This window comes from Panthera pardus, unplaced genomic scaffold (genome assembly GCF_024362965.1).
Source record: "Panthera pardus isolate Hobbes unplaced genomic scaffold, ASM2436296v1 HiC_scaffold_13, whole genome shotgun sequence".
NCBI lineage: Eukaryota > Metazoa > Chordata > Mammalia > Carnivora > Felidae > Panthera > Panthera pardus.
Genome location: NW_026526688.1, coordinates 97,592,798 through 97,611,081, shown reverse-complemented (window position 1 = coordinate 97,611,081; position 18,284 = coordinate 97,592,798). Strand labels below are relative to the sequence as shown.

The 18,284-nt window shown below is 33.2% G+C and overlaps 1 long non-coding RNA gene across 1 annotated transcript in view; it reads right to left on the bottom strand.

The window, feature by feature from the left end:
- The window catches only part of LOC128776544 (uncharacterized), a 600,603-nt gene that overhangs the window by 45,673 nt on the left and 536,646 nt on the right, over window positions 1–18,284 (bottom strand). Inside the window, exon 5 of the long non-coding RNA XR_008421686.1 lies at window positions 16,361–16,432. This is a non-coding gene — a long non-coding RNA (uncharacterized LOC128776544). The remainder of the gene's footprint in view (window positions 1–16,360; window positions 16,433–18,284) is intronic.

Here is an 18,284-nt window from a genome sequence, read left to right as displayed (position 1 = left end):
CAAGGAGCAATAATATTTTGAAAGGATTCTTTTTTTTTATGATCATTAGATCTCAACAGTGAGCTCAAAATATTCAGTAAACGATATTGTAAAGAGATACACTGTCATCCAGGCTTTGTTGCTCCATTATAGAACACAGGCAGAATAGATTTATCATAATTCTTAAGGGCCCTGGGATTTCTAGAATAATGAGCATTGGCTCTAGGTTAAAGTCACCAGCTTCATAAGCCCCTAACAAGAATCAGCCTTTCCTTTGAAGCTTTGAAGCCAGCTATTGACTTCTCTCAAGCTATGAAAGTCCAAGAAGGCATCTTATTCCAATATAAAGCTATGTCATCTACATTGAAAATCTGTTGTTTATTGTAGTCACCTTCATTAATTACCTTAGCTAGATCTTCTGGAGAACTTGCTGCCCCTTCTACATCAGTGCTTCCTGCTTCACCTTGTACATTTCTGTTATGAACACAGTTTCTTTTCTTAAACCTAATAAACCAACCTCTGCTAGCTTCTTCACCTTCCTCGCATCTCTCAACCTTCATAGAACTGAAGAGAGTTAGGGCCTTGTTCTGGATTAGGCTTCAGCCAAATGAAATGTTGTGGCTGGTTTTATCTTCTAATCAGACCACTAGAACTTTTTCTGTATCAGCAAGAAGGCTGTTTTGCTTTCCTAGCAATAGTGTATTCAATGAAGTAGCACTTTTAATTTCCTTCAAGAACTTTTCATTTGCATTCATAACTTGGCTATTTGCTACAATAGGCTCAGTTTTCAGCCTGTCTTGGCTTTTGACCTGCTTTCCTCACTAAGCTTCCATCTTTTCTAGGTTTTGATTTCAAGTTAGAGATGGGCAATTCTTCCTTTCACTTGAATACTTTGTTTCACTTGAGCCCATTATAGGGCTATTAATTGATTTAAGTTCAAATTTGTTTTGTCTTAGGTAGCAAGTAGGCTTGAGGAGAGGGATAAAGACAGGCAAAAAGCTGGTTGGTGGGGCAGTCAGATACACACATTTAAATTCACTGTCCTATAAGGCATGGCTCATGGAGCCCCCAAACAATTAAAACAGTAACATCAAAGATCACTGATCACCACAATAAATAACAAAGGAAAAGTTTGGAATATTGGGAGAACTACCTAAATGTGAAACAGAGACATGAACTGAGTAAATACTGTTGGAAAAAAAGGCACTGATAGACTTACTTGATGCAGGGTTTTCACAAATCTTCAATTTGTAAGAAACACAAATATCTGTGCTGCTTTTAAACTAAAGTGCAATAAAATGAGGTATGTCTATATAGTATTAAGTCAAGAAGTGTAATGACTCCATATTTGTCATATTTAGGTTTGTCATATTTAGCCAAGACTGCTCTGGCTCTTCAGGATCTTTTGTTGTTCTATATGAATTTTAGGATTTTTTTTCTCTATTTCTGTAAAAAATGTCATTGAGATTTTGGTAGGGATCAGATAGAATGTATAGAAGCTTTAATTAGTATGGCCATTTTAACTATGTTAATTATCCAATCCAGAACATGGAATGTCTTTCCATTTAATTGTCTTTTAAAATTACTTTCATCAGTGTTTTATGATTTTCAGTGTACAATTCTTTCACTTCTTTGGTTAATTCTTAAGTATTTTATTTTTTGTTATTGTTGTAAATGCAAATATAGCATTTAATTTTTTTGATTTCCTGTTCAGATAGTTCATTGTCAGTGTATAAAAATGCCCCTGATATTTGCATTTAGATTTAATATCCTGCAACTTGGCTGACTTTATCAGTTCTAATAGTTTTTTGTTGTTGTTGTCATTGAGTCCTTAGGGTTTTCTATATATAGGATCATGCCATTAACAGACATAACATTACCTCCTCCCTTTCAATTTGGGTGTCTTTCATTTCTTTTTCTTGCCTGACTGTGTGGCTAGGACTTCCAATACTATGTTGAATAGCAGTATCAAGAATGGGCATCTTTGCCTTCTTTTGCATCTTAAAGGAAAACCTTTGTTTTACCCATTGATAATAATGTTACCTACAGATATTCCATATATGGCCTTTATTGTGTTGAGATAAGTTCTTTTCATACCTATTTTATTGAGGGTTTTGAATCATAAAAAGTATTTTTAATTTAGTCAAACAATTTTCTACATCTATTGACATGATCACGTGGTTTTTGTATTTTATTCTGTCAACGTGGTTTATTATCACATTAATGATTTTCATATATTGAACCATCCTTGCAACCCAGGATAAATCCCTCTGTCATTTGTATGATCCTTTTTGTGTATCATTGAATTTGGTTTGTTCCTATTTTATCAAGGATTTTTTAATCTTTGTGCATCAGACATATTGGCATGTTGTGGGGGGTGATTTTTTGTTTCTGTTTTTTTGTTTTTGTCTGGCTTGGAATCAGCATTCTGACTTTGTAAAATGCATGTGGAAGTGTTCCTTCTTATTCTATTTTTTTGAAGAGTTTAAGAGTTTGTATTAATTGTTTGAATGTTTGATAGTATTTAGCTGTGAAGCAATCTAGTCCTGGGCTTTTCTTTGTTAGACGATTTTTGATAACTGATTCAATCTCTTGTTTTTTATTGGTCTGTTCAGGCTTTCTATTACTTCTTGATTCAGTTCTTAGTAGGTTGTATGTTTCGAGGCATTTATCTATTTCATTTAGGTTATCCAATTTGTTGGCATAGAATTGTTCATAATAGTAATATGATTTATTATCAGTTATCAGTTATATTATTTCCTATTTCATTTCTTACTTTTATTTACTAAAGTCTTCCCTCTTTTCTTCTTGGTCTAGCTAAAAGTTTGTCCATTTTGTTTATCTTTTCATAAAAATCAATTCCATTTTACTGATTTTTCTATTTTTTCTCTAATCTCTCTTTTTAATAAATAAATTAAATAACTAATTAATTAATTAATCTTTATTATTTTCTTATGGGTTAGTTTTTACTTCTTTTTCTAGTTCTTTGAATTATAAAGTTAGGTTGTTTAATTGATGATATTTTATCTTTTCTAATGTAGGTATTTAATACTATATACTTACCTGTCAATAGTTTTTGCTGCATCTCATAAGTTTTGGTAAGTTGTATTTTCATTTTAATTTGTCTCAAAGTATTTTTTAAATTCCCTTTTGATTTCCTCTGTTACCCAATTGTTGTTTAAGAGTGTGTTGCTTAGTTTCCATGTGTTTGTAAATTTTCCTGTTTCATTCTGTTACTGATTTCTAGTTTCATTTCACTGTGTTCTAAGAAGACACATAATATGATTTCAATCTTCTTAAATCTGTTAAGACTTATTTTGTGACCTAACGTGATGTATTTTTGAGGATTTTTTGTGTGTACTTGAGAAGAATGTATGTTCTGCTACTCTTGGGTGGGAAGTTCTGCATATGTCCATTAGGTTCATTTAGTTTATAGTGTTGCTCAAATAAGTGGTTACCTCATTGACTTTCTGACTGGGTGTTCTATTATTAGAAGTAGGATTATGAAGTCTCCTACTATTTTTTGTATTCTTGGCAATTTCTTCCTTCAGCTCTGAAAATATTTGTCCACATATTTAGATGCTGTAAACTTGAGTATATATATTTTTAAGTTGTTATTTCTTCTTACATGAATTAACCATTTATCTCTACAAAATGACTTTTGACTCTTGGAACAGTTTTGACTTAAAGTCTATTTCATTTTATATAATTATATCTAACTCTGCTCTTTTTTAGTTACCATTTGAATGGAATACTTTTTTTTTTAATCCCTTAACTTTCAGTCTCTGTTTATCCTTACATCTAAAGTGAGTTTCTTGTGGACAGCATTTCACTGGATCTTACCCACTCAGCTACTCAATGCCTTTTGATTGGGAAGTTTAATCCATTTGAAGTGATTTCTGATAAATGAGGATTTACTATTGCCATTTTGTTAACTGTTTTTGTCTGTTTGCAATTCCTTTATTCCTCTCTTGCTGTCTTATTTTGTTATTTGATTATTTTTAAACAGTTTGATTCCTCTCTCTTTATCTATTTATCTTTATTTATTTATCTTTATTTATTTATGTATTGTGATAGATAGATAGGAAAGAACTATAGTTCTTTCCTCTATGTTATTTGAGATGTGTATAGGTCTTCTTGCAAAATTATAACCATCTATTTTAATTTGATAACAACTTAAGTTTAATTGAATACAAAACCTCTGTACTTTTACCCCCCTCACACACACACACACTTTCTTGTGTCAGAGTTTACTTATGTATGCATCTGTTACCAAATTTTTGTGATTTTAGTTATTCTTAAACTTTTGTCTTTTAACTTTTATATCAGAGATACAAGTAATTTGCATACCACATTACAATATTAAATTATTCTGTATTTGACTATATATATTTACCTTTGCCAGTGAGATTTATATTTTCATATGTATTATGTGTCTTCTATCCCATTTAAAGAAGTTCTTTAGCTATTTCTTATAAGTAAGATAAGTCTAATGGTGACAAAGTCCCTAAGTTTTTATTCTGGGAAAACACTTTATGTCCCTTCATTTTTAAAGGATAGCTTTGCAGAGTAGAGTACTCTTTAGTTGATAATGTTTTTCTTTCAGTACTTTGAATATACCATCCCACTCTTGACTGGCCTGCAAGGTTTATATTGATATAATCCATTGGCAGTGTTATGAGGAGGATTTCCTTATATGTAACAAGTTGCTTTTCTTTTGCTGCTTTCAAATTTCTCTATCTTTGACTTTTGATAGTGTAGTTATAGTGTGTCTTGGGGTCAATCTCCTGAGTCTGGATATCTATTTTTGAGGGATTCTTGAGTCTGGGTATCTATTTTTTCCCCACATTAGGAAAGTTTTTTGTTACTATTTTTTTTTATGCTCCTTTATCTTTTGAGGGGAGGGGGGCAGAGAGAGAAGGATAAAGAGAATCCCAAGCTCAATGGGGCTCAATCCCATCACCATGACATAATGACCTGAGCCGAAGTCAAAAGTCGGAAGTTTCACTGACTGAGCCACACAGGTACCCTGGTAATTGTCCCTTCCTCTCTCTCTTCTCTTTCTAGGACCCCCATAATGTGTATATTGGTTCCTTTGATGGTGTCCCATTAATCGTGTAGTCATTCTTCACTATTTTTTAATTCTTTTTTTTTCTTTTCCTCCTGTGACTAGATAATTTCAAATGACCTACATTTGAGTTTACAGATTCTTCTTCTTAAGTCTGCTGTTGAAGCTCTCTAGTGCATTATTTAGTTCAGGGTTTGTATCCTTCAGCTCCAGGTTTTCTGTTTGATTTTTTTTTTTTTTAATGTTTTCTCTCTGTTGAATTTCTCATTTTGTTTTTAGGTTGTTTCCTGATTTTATTAAATTATCTGTGTTCCCTTGTAGCTTGCTGAGCTTCTCTAGAACAATCATTTTGAAATATTTGTCAGGCCCCTCACAGATCTCCATTTCTTTGGTGTCAGTTACTGAAAGTTTATTGTATTCTTTTGGTGGTATCACATCTCCTTGATTTACTGTGTTCCTTACATACTTACATTGGTACTTGCACATTTGGAGAAGGAATCACCACTTCCAGACTCTCTATACTATCTTCATTAAGGAAAGACCTTCACCTGAGGGGAGGGACTACAGAGACACTGACTAGGAGACTATACCGGAGCATGCTGTGGCACCATGTCTGGTGGAATGCAGGTTTCTAAATGTGAGGAGTGGTAGCTCTGGGTCTTGGGGTCACAGTGACTTGGTGGCTCAGATTGTTATGGTCTGCACTGTAAACAACTCTGTGGATCCTTTGTGGTATACAATGACTGTGTGGGTCCTCAGAAATCCTTCCAGGCCCATTATTGAGCACACCTAAATAGGCAACAAGATTTCAAGACTAGTGGCATAAATGTGTGTGGCTACTAAGGATAGCTGTGAGCATGTGTGCGGTAGTGGGGACCAACAGTAAGGATTGGGGCTACATGTGTGTGCATACATGACCACACTGGTTAGACATGGGCTTACACATAGCAGTAGGAGCCAGAGCTGGTGGCAGAGGCTCAGGCAAACTGAGTGCACACATGCTGGCCACACTGTTTCCTGGGGCCAGGGCTCCTGCAGTAGCATTAGGTGGACTGGCTCCAGGGGAGGTGGCATCTCAGGCAGCTGTAGTCTGTAAAGGCAAAAAACGTAGGATTTTCACTGGCGAAACTGCAGAAGGTCCATGGTGGCTGCAATCACTGTTCACTGGCATTGGCAAAGGCTCACTGGCAAAAGCTACTGGCATTCTCTATAGAGCAGGTTGGTGTGGTCCACAATACTCAACACTGCAGGGTCCTCAGTGGTGAAAGTTACTGGATGTCCATGGCAGTCACAAGGGCTGTGAGGTCCTCAGTGGCAAAGGCCAGTAAGATTATCTGCAGAGCAGGCCATTATGGATCCTGTTACACCCAACACATGGCTAAAGTGATGGTCCCCACCCTTCTTTGTTCCTAGCAGTCTCCAGACATCTCAGCTATGCCAATTTCCCCAGCAGCCTGGGTGGGATAAAATCAAAGCAGATTCTTCAGGCAATATCCCATAAGACTAGGGAAGGTGATCATTCATCCTGCTCTCCTTTTTCCCTATCAGAGGAACTCATGGTGTTGGAACTGTACCAGCATAGGGGATGGGATGATGCAGGCAAGATGAAATTGTCCCACCTACACTTTCTGTGTATTCTTAGGGTTTGGGGTTTTTTTGTTTTGTTTCCTCCACTGTGTTGCTGCAGCTCATTAACTGGACTCCTGAGCTTTCCCAGAGCTATTTTCATTCATGAATAAGCTATCTAACTGCTTTCTGTGAGGAGATGAAGGCTGGGATATGTACTCTTCTATCTTGCTGATGCCCATTTTTCTCTCTGAAATAGGTGTTTTGTTTTTTTAAAAAAGCAAGGTACCTGGGTGGCTCAGTCGGTTAGGTGTCTGACTTCTACTCAGGTCCTGATCTCATAGTTCATGGTTTGAGCCCCGCATCAGTCTCTGTGCTGACAGTGCAGAGCCTTGGAGTTCTGTGTCTCCCTCTCTATTGGCCCCTCCCCCACTCTCTCTCTCTCTCTCTCTCTCTCTGTCAAAAATAAATAAACATTTAAAAAACAATTAATTCAAGTGAAAGTAAAGTTTAGTGGCTATTTCCCATTCTGCTTGTACCCTTCTAACAAGAAATTATTTTTCACCAACTTCAATCACATTGAAATCTGTTTTGTTTGATTGACAGAATAAAGTTCAAATCCATGTGGCATTCCTAACATATTCTATACATATTCTATTAATAGAACAAATTAAAATGTCTATATTAAAAAATTATGGAGTTGGCTTCTGTGTATTTCAGCAAGAAAGACACATTTTCTATCAAATTTTAATGATATAAACAAAAAGAACTTTAATAACTCTTTAATGAAGAAAACAAGTTTTTATATTCTGTGCCTAAGGCAACATGGAATAAATCTAGATTAAAAAATAAATTAAAAAATCAGTAATCTTCCTAGTATTTCTAAATATCTCTATATTTTGTATTCTTCAGATGTTTGACTTTTTAAATAATGTGTTTTGTTCATATAACAAAATGACTAGGGATTTATTTCCTTGGAATTCTTTAGGCTTAAAGATAATTTTCTGTTACTTCCAGGTGCATTTTTTACTTCCACTATAAGAGTTACTACTACATAATACAGAGCCTTGACACTTGCAAAAATATTTTTAAAAAATAAAAACATCTTCAGTACTTTTGAATCATTAAATGTAAAATCTAGTAAAGAGATGGGAAAATTAAATTATTGAATGTCAATTAATAATAGTGCTATTTCCTAATACTTTTAATACTCAATTTCTCAAATGATTACATAGGAATGATTCTCTTTGTTTCAGCAAGTTAAAGTGCTCTAGAAGTCATTTAATGCACTGTCTGCCTCTCTGAACACTTTCATACGCTTTCAATTTCTTTAATAAAAACATACGGAATCTAGTATTCCTCTAAATTGACAAGGGAGAAGCAAGGAAGACAGTGAAATAGAAAGGCAACATGAAAGGAACTGGAATGAGACAAACTCTGACAGGAAGATGAAAGGAATAACATAGTTGAGTATATTTAGATGTAGGATCTTAGTATTTTTAAGTACCTACTGAATTTCTTGAATATTATTTTGACTTCTTCCTCTTTAGTTTTCTTATCAAAAGGTAATGTAGTGCTGTGTAGTACCTTTTTGTTAAAACTTTGTATTTCGTTTGGAAATTTGAGCTACTTAGTTTCACATATGCTAGATAGTACAGTTGGATACTACTCATGAAGTCATAGCAGTTTATTGACTCTGATTCCATGCACTATGTCTCTTTGCATGCCTGAAGATATGCTACACAACAAAGTAAATAACACACGCATGACAGTCTCAAGGACAGATGCTCAGTGGGAAAAACTGTTCAACATCCAAGCCCTCCACTGTGCCCTAAAGCACCGCTATATAAAAGAGAGTGACAAGTGGATGGTAAAAGAAAAGGATCAGTAGGACTCCATCAGCTGTGACATGCAGCATAAGGAGATGACTGTTTACCAGTGTTGTGCTGAACTCCTGACACTATTTTATGCTTTGGCTTGATAAATTTGATCTCTATAGCTCAGATTTTTCCAACTAGCAAGGGGTTTTCAAACACTGCCAGATATTTTTGTTGTGAGAAAATGCTGTGATTTCAAATGAAATTGTCCTTAAGGGAAAACTGACCTGAAGAAACCTTTTGTAAGTTATGTCATGGAAAGAAAATAAACCATTAGGGAAAGATGTGTTTCTTCACTATTTCTTGCGCTATTGTGAGAGTGATAGATTTTTCATGGTGGCATTACCTGCAGGTTAGATTCATAATTATCTTTGGAGAAAAATTTGAATTATAATTATTTTTGGGCAAGGTGGAACTGTTTACATATTTGATTTATATCTTACTGGGATTTGTAATTTCTTATCACTACAATATAAATAGGAATGATACCTTAGTAAGTGTATGTTTATAGTAATAAGCTGGATCTCTTATAGTTGGTCTATATTTAATACATTATGTGCTTCTTACTGCAATATTCCATTACTGGATTAAATAAAAAATAATAAATATGAAACAATTGTTTACATATAAGTTTCTACTAATAAAAAAAACTGCTTAATTTATAATTAATTCTTATTTTTGTAGTCAAGAAGTTGGTGAAACTGAATCAGATTCAAATTCAATATTCTCCTAAATTAAATAAGATATTTTATGAAGTTTCTAGTTACCATTTTTTCCAATATATCTTACATAATTTAATAAACTCTATGGAATCAAAATAGTTTCAAAGACCTAATAAATAACTTTAGTGAAAGAAGATGGGGTCTCATAAATTAAGAAAAGACATGTCAGAACATGGGAGGAAAATTTAGAAGTAAAAGTCAAACAAAAATAAACAAAAAATTCCAGATCCAAGATGCTGCATAGTTTCTATGTAGACTATAGATATCTCATAAAGGTTACAGTTAATAACATAAATATACACTATTCTTAAAACGTTATATTGAAACATTTTTAAATACCCTGTTTTTCTAATTAACTTTTTATTTCACCATGCGAGATGATACTTGACTCATGAAATCAATTTAATACTTTCAGTATGCATCACATAATAATATAAATGCTAGAATTCATGAAGATCAATAACTGTAATGAAAAATTTCATATAAATGAACAGGCAAGCACATACTTTTTAGCCTAATACAGACACATTCTTTTCAAAGATAATGGCAGTTAGAAAACATGTAGATAACATTAAGAAAAATGTATATTTAAACAATATGCTAAATAAATTTATTCAATAATTTATGTTTTCTGATAAACATTTATAATTAAACTAAAATTTGTCATTTATATCCAAAGTACCATAATGTGAGCTCAGAGCCCCAGTGTGGAAAAAAACTCATAGATTAATATACAAATTCTCCATTCAAATTAATTTTTGACAAAATTATAGCAACATCTATAATATCTTTCTTAGACCATATATTATTTTAGAAGTTAGGAAAACCCAAAAGATAAATGTATTATATCTTTTTATACATATATACATTTTTAGACATATGTATATATGTATATACAGTAAAATCTTGGATTGCGAGTAACTTGTTTTGCAAAGTGTTCTGCAAGGTGAGCAAACGTTTCTAATAGATTTTAACTTGATAAATGAACGATGCCTTGCAATATGAGTATTACACGACACTGAATGTCACATGATCACAACTGAGTCAATGGTCTTCTCTCTCTCTCGCTGTGGGATTATGGGTGATTAACAATGCGATATCACATTTCTGTGAAATCCTCAAAAGAAGGCAAAAGTAAGTGTCACTGAATAGGCCCCTTGTTAAAATTGCACAAAAAGAAAAGATTCCGTTGAGCCAACAGATAGCAGTGATTCAGTTAGTGATAGTGAAAGTCGTCCTACACAATAACCCTCCTCTCTCTTGTCTCTCACACACCAGCCAGAAGGTTTTCTAAGGTAAGTGCAGGTTAACTTGTTTATTTTTCTTTATATTTTGTATTTTATTTATTATTTTGTATTATATTACAGTATTGTAATCATTTTTATATGAACAATTTTGGTTTGTGGAACAAATCATCTGAGTTTCGATTATTTTTTTATGGGGAAATTCGCTTTTATACACAAGTGCTTTGGATTACAAGTATGCTTCCAGGATAAATTATGCTCACAAACCAAGGTTTTAATGTACATGAAAAGGGTTGCAAGAAAAAAAGTACTATTAGTTATGACATTTAACTAAGGCTTAATTCATATGTCTTTTCTTAATAAAATCTCAGACACTCAAAACACCAATAACATTTGTCAAGAATTAGAACAAATAATAGTAAACTGTGCATAGAACAATATAAGACTTCAGAGCAAAAGCAGTCTTGAAAAAGAAAAGCAAAACTGAAGGTATCACAATCCCAGATTCTAAGATACACTACAATGCTGTAGTAATCAATAAGCAGTGTTGAGAAACTAACAGCTACATGCAAAAAGATCAAACTGAACCACCTTCTTACACTATACACAAAAAATAAATTCAAAATAGATTAATGACCTAAATGTAAGACCTGAAACCATAAAATTCCTATAAAACAAAATAGGCAGTAATTCCTTTGACTTTGGACTTAGCAATATTTATTTAGATATGTCTCCTGAGGCAAGGGAAATAAAAGCAAACATAAACTATATGTTTATAACAAAATATAAACTATATGTTTATATTAAACTATATGTTTATAGTTTATATATAAACATATATATGTTTTATATATATGTTTATATATATATATTTATATATGTTTACATATAAACTATATGTTTATAACAAAATAAAAAGCTTCTTCACAGCAAAGTAATCAATCAACTAAACAAAAAAAAAAATAAAAACCTGTGGATGGGAAAAGATATTTCCAAATGATATATCTGATAAGTTGTTAATATCCAAAATATATCAAGAACTTATACAACTCAACACCCAAAAAACAAATAATCCAATTAAAAATGCACAGAAGACACAAACAGACTTTTCTCCAAAGAAGGCATACAGATGGCCAACAGACACATGAAAAGATGATTAACATCACTAATCATCAAAGAAATGTGAATCAAAACTCTAATGACATATTGCCTTACACCTGTCACAATGGCTAGAATCAAAAGGACAAGAAGTAACAAGTGTTGGCAAGGATACGGAGAAAAAGGAACCCTTGTGCACTATTGTTAAGAATTTAAATTGGTGCAGTCACTGTGCAAAACAGTATAGAAGTTCCTCAAAAGAGTAAAAATAGGAATGCCATATGATCCAGTAATTCCACTACTGGGTATTTACCCAAAGAAAATAAAAACATTATAATAAAAAAAAAATACATGCACTCTGTATTTATTGCAACATTATTTGCAATAGCAAGATATGGAAACAACCTAAGTGTCCATTGATAGATGAATGAATAAAAGTGTGGCATATATACACAAATGGATTATTACTCAGCCAAACAAAAGGTGAGATTTTGCTATTTGTGACAACAGTAAGTCAAACGGAGAAAGACAAATACCATATGATTTCACTTACATGTGGAATCTAAAAACAAAACAAATGAATAAACAAATAAAAAGCAGAAACAGACCCATAAATACAGAAAACAAATTGATGGTTGCCAGAAGGGAAGGGATGGAGGGATGGCTTGAAGGGGAGTGGGAGATACAGGCTTCCAGTAATGGAATGAATAAGTCAAAGAGATAAAAAGTACATCATACAGAATATAGTCAATGGTATTGTAATAGTATTGTATGATAAAACATGGCAGCTACACTGTATTGTGACAAACGGTGCCTACACCTACAGAGGAGTAGAAACAGTATGTTGTACATCTAAAATTAATGTAACATTGTATATCAACTATACAATTTTAAAAAAAGGTCCCTATTTGGAAGACCTTAGAGTCAGGAATAAATGGATCAAGTTGCATAATTTTTAAAAATGCATATTTAAATATATCTTGTGTTCCAAAATTAATTAATTTATTAATTAATTAAAATTAAAAAATGAAGACGGTCTGTTCTCAGATTGACAAAAGAAATAGAATTTCTTATAAAGTGAGGTAAATCCATGGAATGATGATTATATATCTAAGGTATACACTAATAAATCTGTTTTAGCTTTTTGTTGTTTTCAACATAACCATATTTTCAAAAATATGGTTACATAGATATATAAATACTGGGTATTTATGGTCTCCAATACATTCCTTCAATTTAATAAAGGATGGGAAAAAAAATAAAATCTCAGTTGCTAATATTGTGCTATATTCAACTAGATACAAATATACCAAAATAGAAATCTTCTAGCTTCATCCAACAGTTGGTTATTATATTTAACAACAACCAAAAAATCTGCATTGTGACAAGGTTTGTTTAAGATCTTTTTACGTAATTTTTCTTTGTTGAATTAATTAATCAAAGGAACATTTTATTGTTTATTATATGATTAGTCTGGTGTTCAGAGATCAACAATTAAAACGCTAGGATCCTTAAAAACCTACAACTACAACTGTATAATTCATACACAGAAGAAAACAAACTTCAATGAAATTCTGGGTTACAACATTTCTGTTCCTTGAGAATTTTTTTTAATGTTTATTCATTTTTGAGAGAGAGACAGAACGCGAGCAGGGGAGGAGCAGAGATGAGGAGACACAGAATCCCAAGCAGGCTCCAGGTTCCATGCTGTCACCACAGAGCTGGATGTGGGGCTCGAACCCTCCTACTGGGAGATCATGACCTAGCCAAAGTCAGACGCTTAACCGACTGAGCCACCCAGGTGCTCCACCTTGAGATTTTTTTTTTTTTTAATTTCCACAAACTCTTAAACTTAATGAAAATAATTAGTAAAACTCAGTGTGAAAAAAAACCTTTTTTAAAAATGATTATTCCTTATATATCAAGCACAGACGTATAATTACAAAAGTAATGGATTTAGTGTTAGAAAACCTGGAGTCAAATCCCACTTCCAACTCTTACAGAGAAATTTACTCAATTAGGCTAAAGCTAAATTTACCTACTTGTAAAGTAAGTATAATGGTATCTGTCATACCTCTTTTAGAACTTCAAAACTTTTCTAAAGATCAAATGAACTGCTTCTACAGAAGCACTATGTGAACTGCCAAATAATAAATATAAATTATTTGATTACCACATTCACTAATAATATAAATGCGTATATTAATATAAACTCTGGCATTTATACACATCAAATGCTAGTTTATTTCTGTATGTTTTCAGTTCCTAGAAGCATAGATCATAGAAATAATTTTCTTAATTACTAAAACATATTAGGACAACCCCTCTCAAAATTATACAGCACAACTTTTAGTTAAATATCCTAATTCAGCACTGTAAAGGAGTATTTATAATACTTTCATCACGTATAACTCTTCCCATGTTATCACTCAGAATTCTCAGATAACCCATACACTTTTTTAAAAGAAATAATATGCAAATTTTACAGTTTATCAGTGCAGTGTTCTTCTGCTGGGCCAATTTACTCTATGTCATAGAGCAGAGGATAAAGAGAAGTTTAGTCACAGATCTACCATGAAATATGATACATTTAAAAATATTTGTTGTTTGGATAGGGATCAATGCAAACAGAAAAATTAACAATAAAATGAGTCCCTGGTAGAAGTAAATCAAATAAATCCTCCCTCAGGCTTCCCAGGATTGCCATAGTAAAAGGTATGCTAAAAAGAAGCATTCTAATTACAATTCCAAAATTATAAAACACCATAAGCAAAAGTCAGCAGACATAACACCAACAGACCACCAGAGCTTCAAATAGTAATCCTCTCAGATAAAACTATACAATAAGTATATTTAAAATAATTAACAACATAAGGAAAAGAAACAAAACATAAAAAGATTGGTGATTTGGGAGTAAAATATAAGCATAGTTTAGAATACAGGAAGACAAAAAATAGAAAATAGGAGAAAAAAAAAAGCATCAAGGACAGAATGAGGAAACCCAAATAAGATTTCAAAATGAAAGACTAAGGGCTGGGTGGCTCAGTTGCTTAGTGTTCAACTCTTGATCTTGGCTCAGGTTGTGATCTCGCGGCTCCTGAGATGGACATAAGGTTGGCACACAGCCTGATTGGAATCTCTCTCCTTCTCTCTCTGCCCCTCACCCACTCACACATTCTCTCTCTTTCCATTTCTCTCAAAATAAATAAATAAACTTAAAAAAAAAAGACTAGACAGAATACAGAGGCAAAATTTGAAAAGATAACACATTTAAGAGATTGCTTCATAAAACAACACAAACTGAATGAAATAAATGAAAAAAATCCAAAGCTAAATTTAGAGCAGCAAAAACTACAGAACCCAAGATACAAAAGGACTTCAAAGCAACTAAAGAAAAAACACAAATTATTAGGAAAGAATTATAACAAATAAAATGACTCTGATAGCAGGCTTCTCAAAAGGACAGAGAAGCCAGAAAAAAAAGGAATAATACATTTGAAGTGCTAAAAAAAATATATTTTGACAATTAATACATACCCAGAAACGTAATCAATCAAGATGATAATGAAATTAAGGTACTTTCAAGTAAACAAAAATTGAGACAATTTGCCATTAATGTATTGTTACTCAAAAAACCACTAAAAATGTACATAGGAATAAAAAACAGAAAAAAAAAACAATATTAAGAAAGGAAAATTAAGGGGTGCCTGGGTGGCTCAGTTGGTTAAACATCAGACTCTTAATTTCGGGTCAGGTCATGAACTCACAATTCATGAGCTCAAGCCCCATGTCGAGCTCCCTGCTGACAGTGTGGAGCCTGCTTTGGATTTTCTGTCTTCCTCTCTCTCTCTCTCTGCCCCTATCCTGTTCATTCTCTCTCTCTCTCTCTCTGTCTCTCTCTCTCTCTCTCTCTCAATGAATAAATAAATAAACATCTAAAAAGGAAGGAAAATTAAAATCCATATTGCTCATTAATATAAATCTAAAAATTCAAAAAGGCAATTTAAATTCCACACTATATCTAAAAACAATAATTAAAAAATGACTACCTTTTCTTTGTTCTAGGAATTTAAAGATTGATTTTAGTTAGAAATTCTAGAAATACCCTTTATAACACTGGGATATTAAAAAAGGGAAATATGTTTATCCCATTAAATATACTTAAGACTGATAAAATTAAACACTCATACATGACAATAACTCTTAGTAAACTAATGATATAAAAAATACTTTAACTTAATAAATTTGATAAACCTAGGGTACCTGGATGGCTCAGTCAGTTAAGCATCTGACTCTTGATTTTGGCCCAAGTCATGATCTCACAGTTCAAGAGTTCAAGCCCCACATCAGGCTCTGTGCTCACAGTGTGCAGCCTGCTTGGGAACCTATCTCTCCTTCTCTCTTTGCCCCTCACCTCAAAAATAAATAAATAAAAATAAAGTTAAAAAATGAAAATAAGGGATGCTTGGGTGGCTCAGTCAGTTAAGTGTCTGACTTGGACTCAGGTCATGATCTCATGGTTCAAGCCCCGCAAAAGGCTCTGTGCTGATAGCTCAGAGCCTATGCTGATAGCTCTGTGCTGATAGCTCAGAGCCTGGAGCTGGCTTCAGTTTCTGTGTCTCTCTCTCTTTCTCTGCCCCTCCCCAGCTTGCACGCTGTTTTTCTCTCAAAAATAAACATTAAAATTTGTTAAAATATATATAAATAAAATAATAAACTTGATAAACCTATAATCATATTATTTAAAGTAAGAAACATTAGAAACTACCTTTTAAAATTAGGAATAAGAAAAGTGAACACACTCACCATTTCTAGTCAACACTGTAATACACTGAAGGGGCAACGGAATAAAACTTCACACCAGATGGAAATTCAAATCTGTAACAAAAAATAAAGCAATAAAAAAATGACAATTATGTAGACAAATATGAGTTATATGTTTTCCCCTTCTCTCTTTTTAAATTTTTAAAAAGACAAATGACTGAAGCAAAATTATAAAGCTTTCCTATTTAATTTTTAACACAGATAAAAATATATATATATTCTCAAATATATATGAGAACATGTCACAAAGGAGGGAAGGCACTGTTAGATGGAATTAAACTGTTATAAGCTTCTCACACTTTACATAAGTCCATTATGAACACTGATTGGACTGTGGTAACTTATAGATGCATTGTATAATTTCCAGAGAAAATACTTTAAAATAATGTAGAGTTGTAGGGGCACCTGGGTGGCTCAGTCAGTTGGGCGTCCTACCTCGGCTCATGCCATGATCTCATGGCTCATGAATTTGAGCCCCATATTGGGCTCTGTGCTGACAGCTCAGAGCCTGGAGCCTGCTTCGGATTCTGTGTGTCCCTCTCTCTCTGCCCCTCCCCCACTTGCACTCTGTCTCTCTCTCTCTCCCTCAAAAATAAATAAACATTAAAAAAATAATAATTAAAAAATAATGCAGAGTTGTAGCTAAAATAAAGAGAAGAGGAATATTAAAAATATTTAATTAACATAAATGAAAATAAAAAATGATCAGAGGTACCAAAAACAGAGAAGACAGCATAAAGAACAAATGATAAGATTAGACCTATATCTAATCATATCAGCAATTACATTAAATATAAATGGACTACGTTTCCCAATTAACATGCAAATTATCATGCTGAATTAAAAAAGCAAGACCCATATGCTATGTGTCTTTTGATATAAAGACACAAAGGGGGTCCTGGGTGGTTCAGTTGTTTAAGCTTCCAGCTTCAGCTCAGGTCATGATCTCATGGTTGGTGAATTCAAGACTTACGTCAGGCTCTGCTCTGATAGTACAGAGCCTGCTTGGGATTCTCTCTCTCTTTCTCTCTGTTACCCCAATTGTGGTCTCTCAAAATAAATAAACAACAACAAAAAAGAAGCAGTTGATATAGATGCACAAAAATGTTAAAAATAAAAAGATAGAAAAAAGATAAACTATGCAAAAAGTAAAGCTAAGAAGTCTGGAGTGGCAATATAAATTCAGGCAAAAACAAACTATCATAAGAAGTACTGCCAAAATTGTAAAAGGATATCTCATAATGACAAAAAGGCAAAGTACACACAATTAAACATGCAAACACACAAAACAATGTAACATTATTTCTAGATACATATATATGAATTAAAGTGCAAATAGTGTCACTGGTCATAACATCACCAAGAAGAACAGAAAGGATGACATGTGGAGGATTAAAAAAATAAAAGGCTTCCACTTTATTTGTAATTGATCAAAGAAGATCTGAGGCTAACAGAACTCCTTTTTCATCTTGGCTAAACTTCAAAAGCAATATTGGACTAAAAGAAATAAGCAAGTTTTGGGGTGCCTGGGTGGCTCAGTAGGTTGGGCGTCTGACTTCAGCTCAGCGAGTTCGAGCCCCACATCAGGCTCTGTGCTGACAGCTCAGGGCCTGGAGCCTACTTTGTTCATGAGATTGACCTCACAGTTCATGAGATTGAGTTCTACATCAGGCTCTGTGCTGTCAGAACTCTGTCCTTGGGATTCTCTTTCTACCTCTCTCTATGCACCCCCCCCAACTTGTGCTCTCTCTCTCCCTCCCTCTCTTTCTAAAAGTAAATAAATAAACTTTTTAAAAAGTTTGAAATATTTGTCAGATGATAAATACAAAATTCAAAAGAGATTCCCTCTGGACAGGATAAATTTTAGAATAGGAAAAGGTACAAAGGTAATTTCAATCATAAAAAC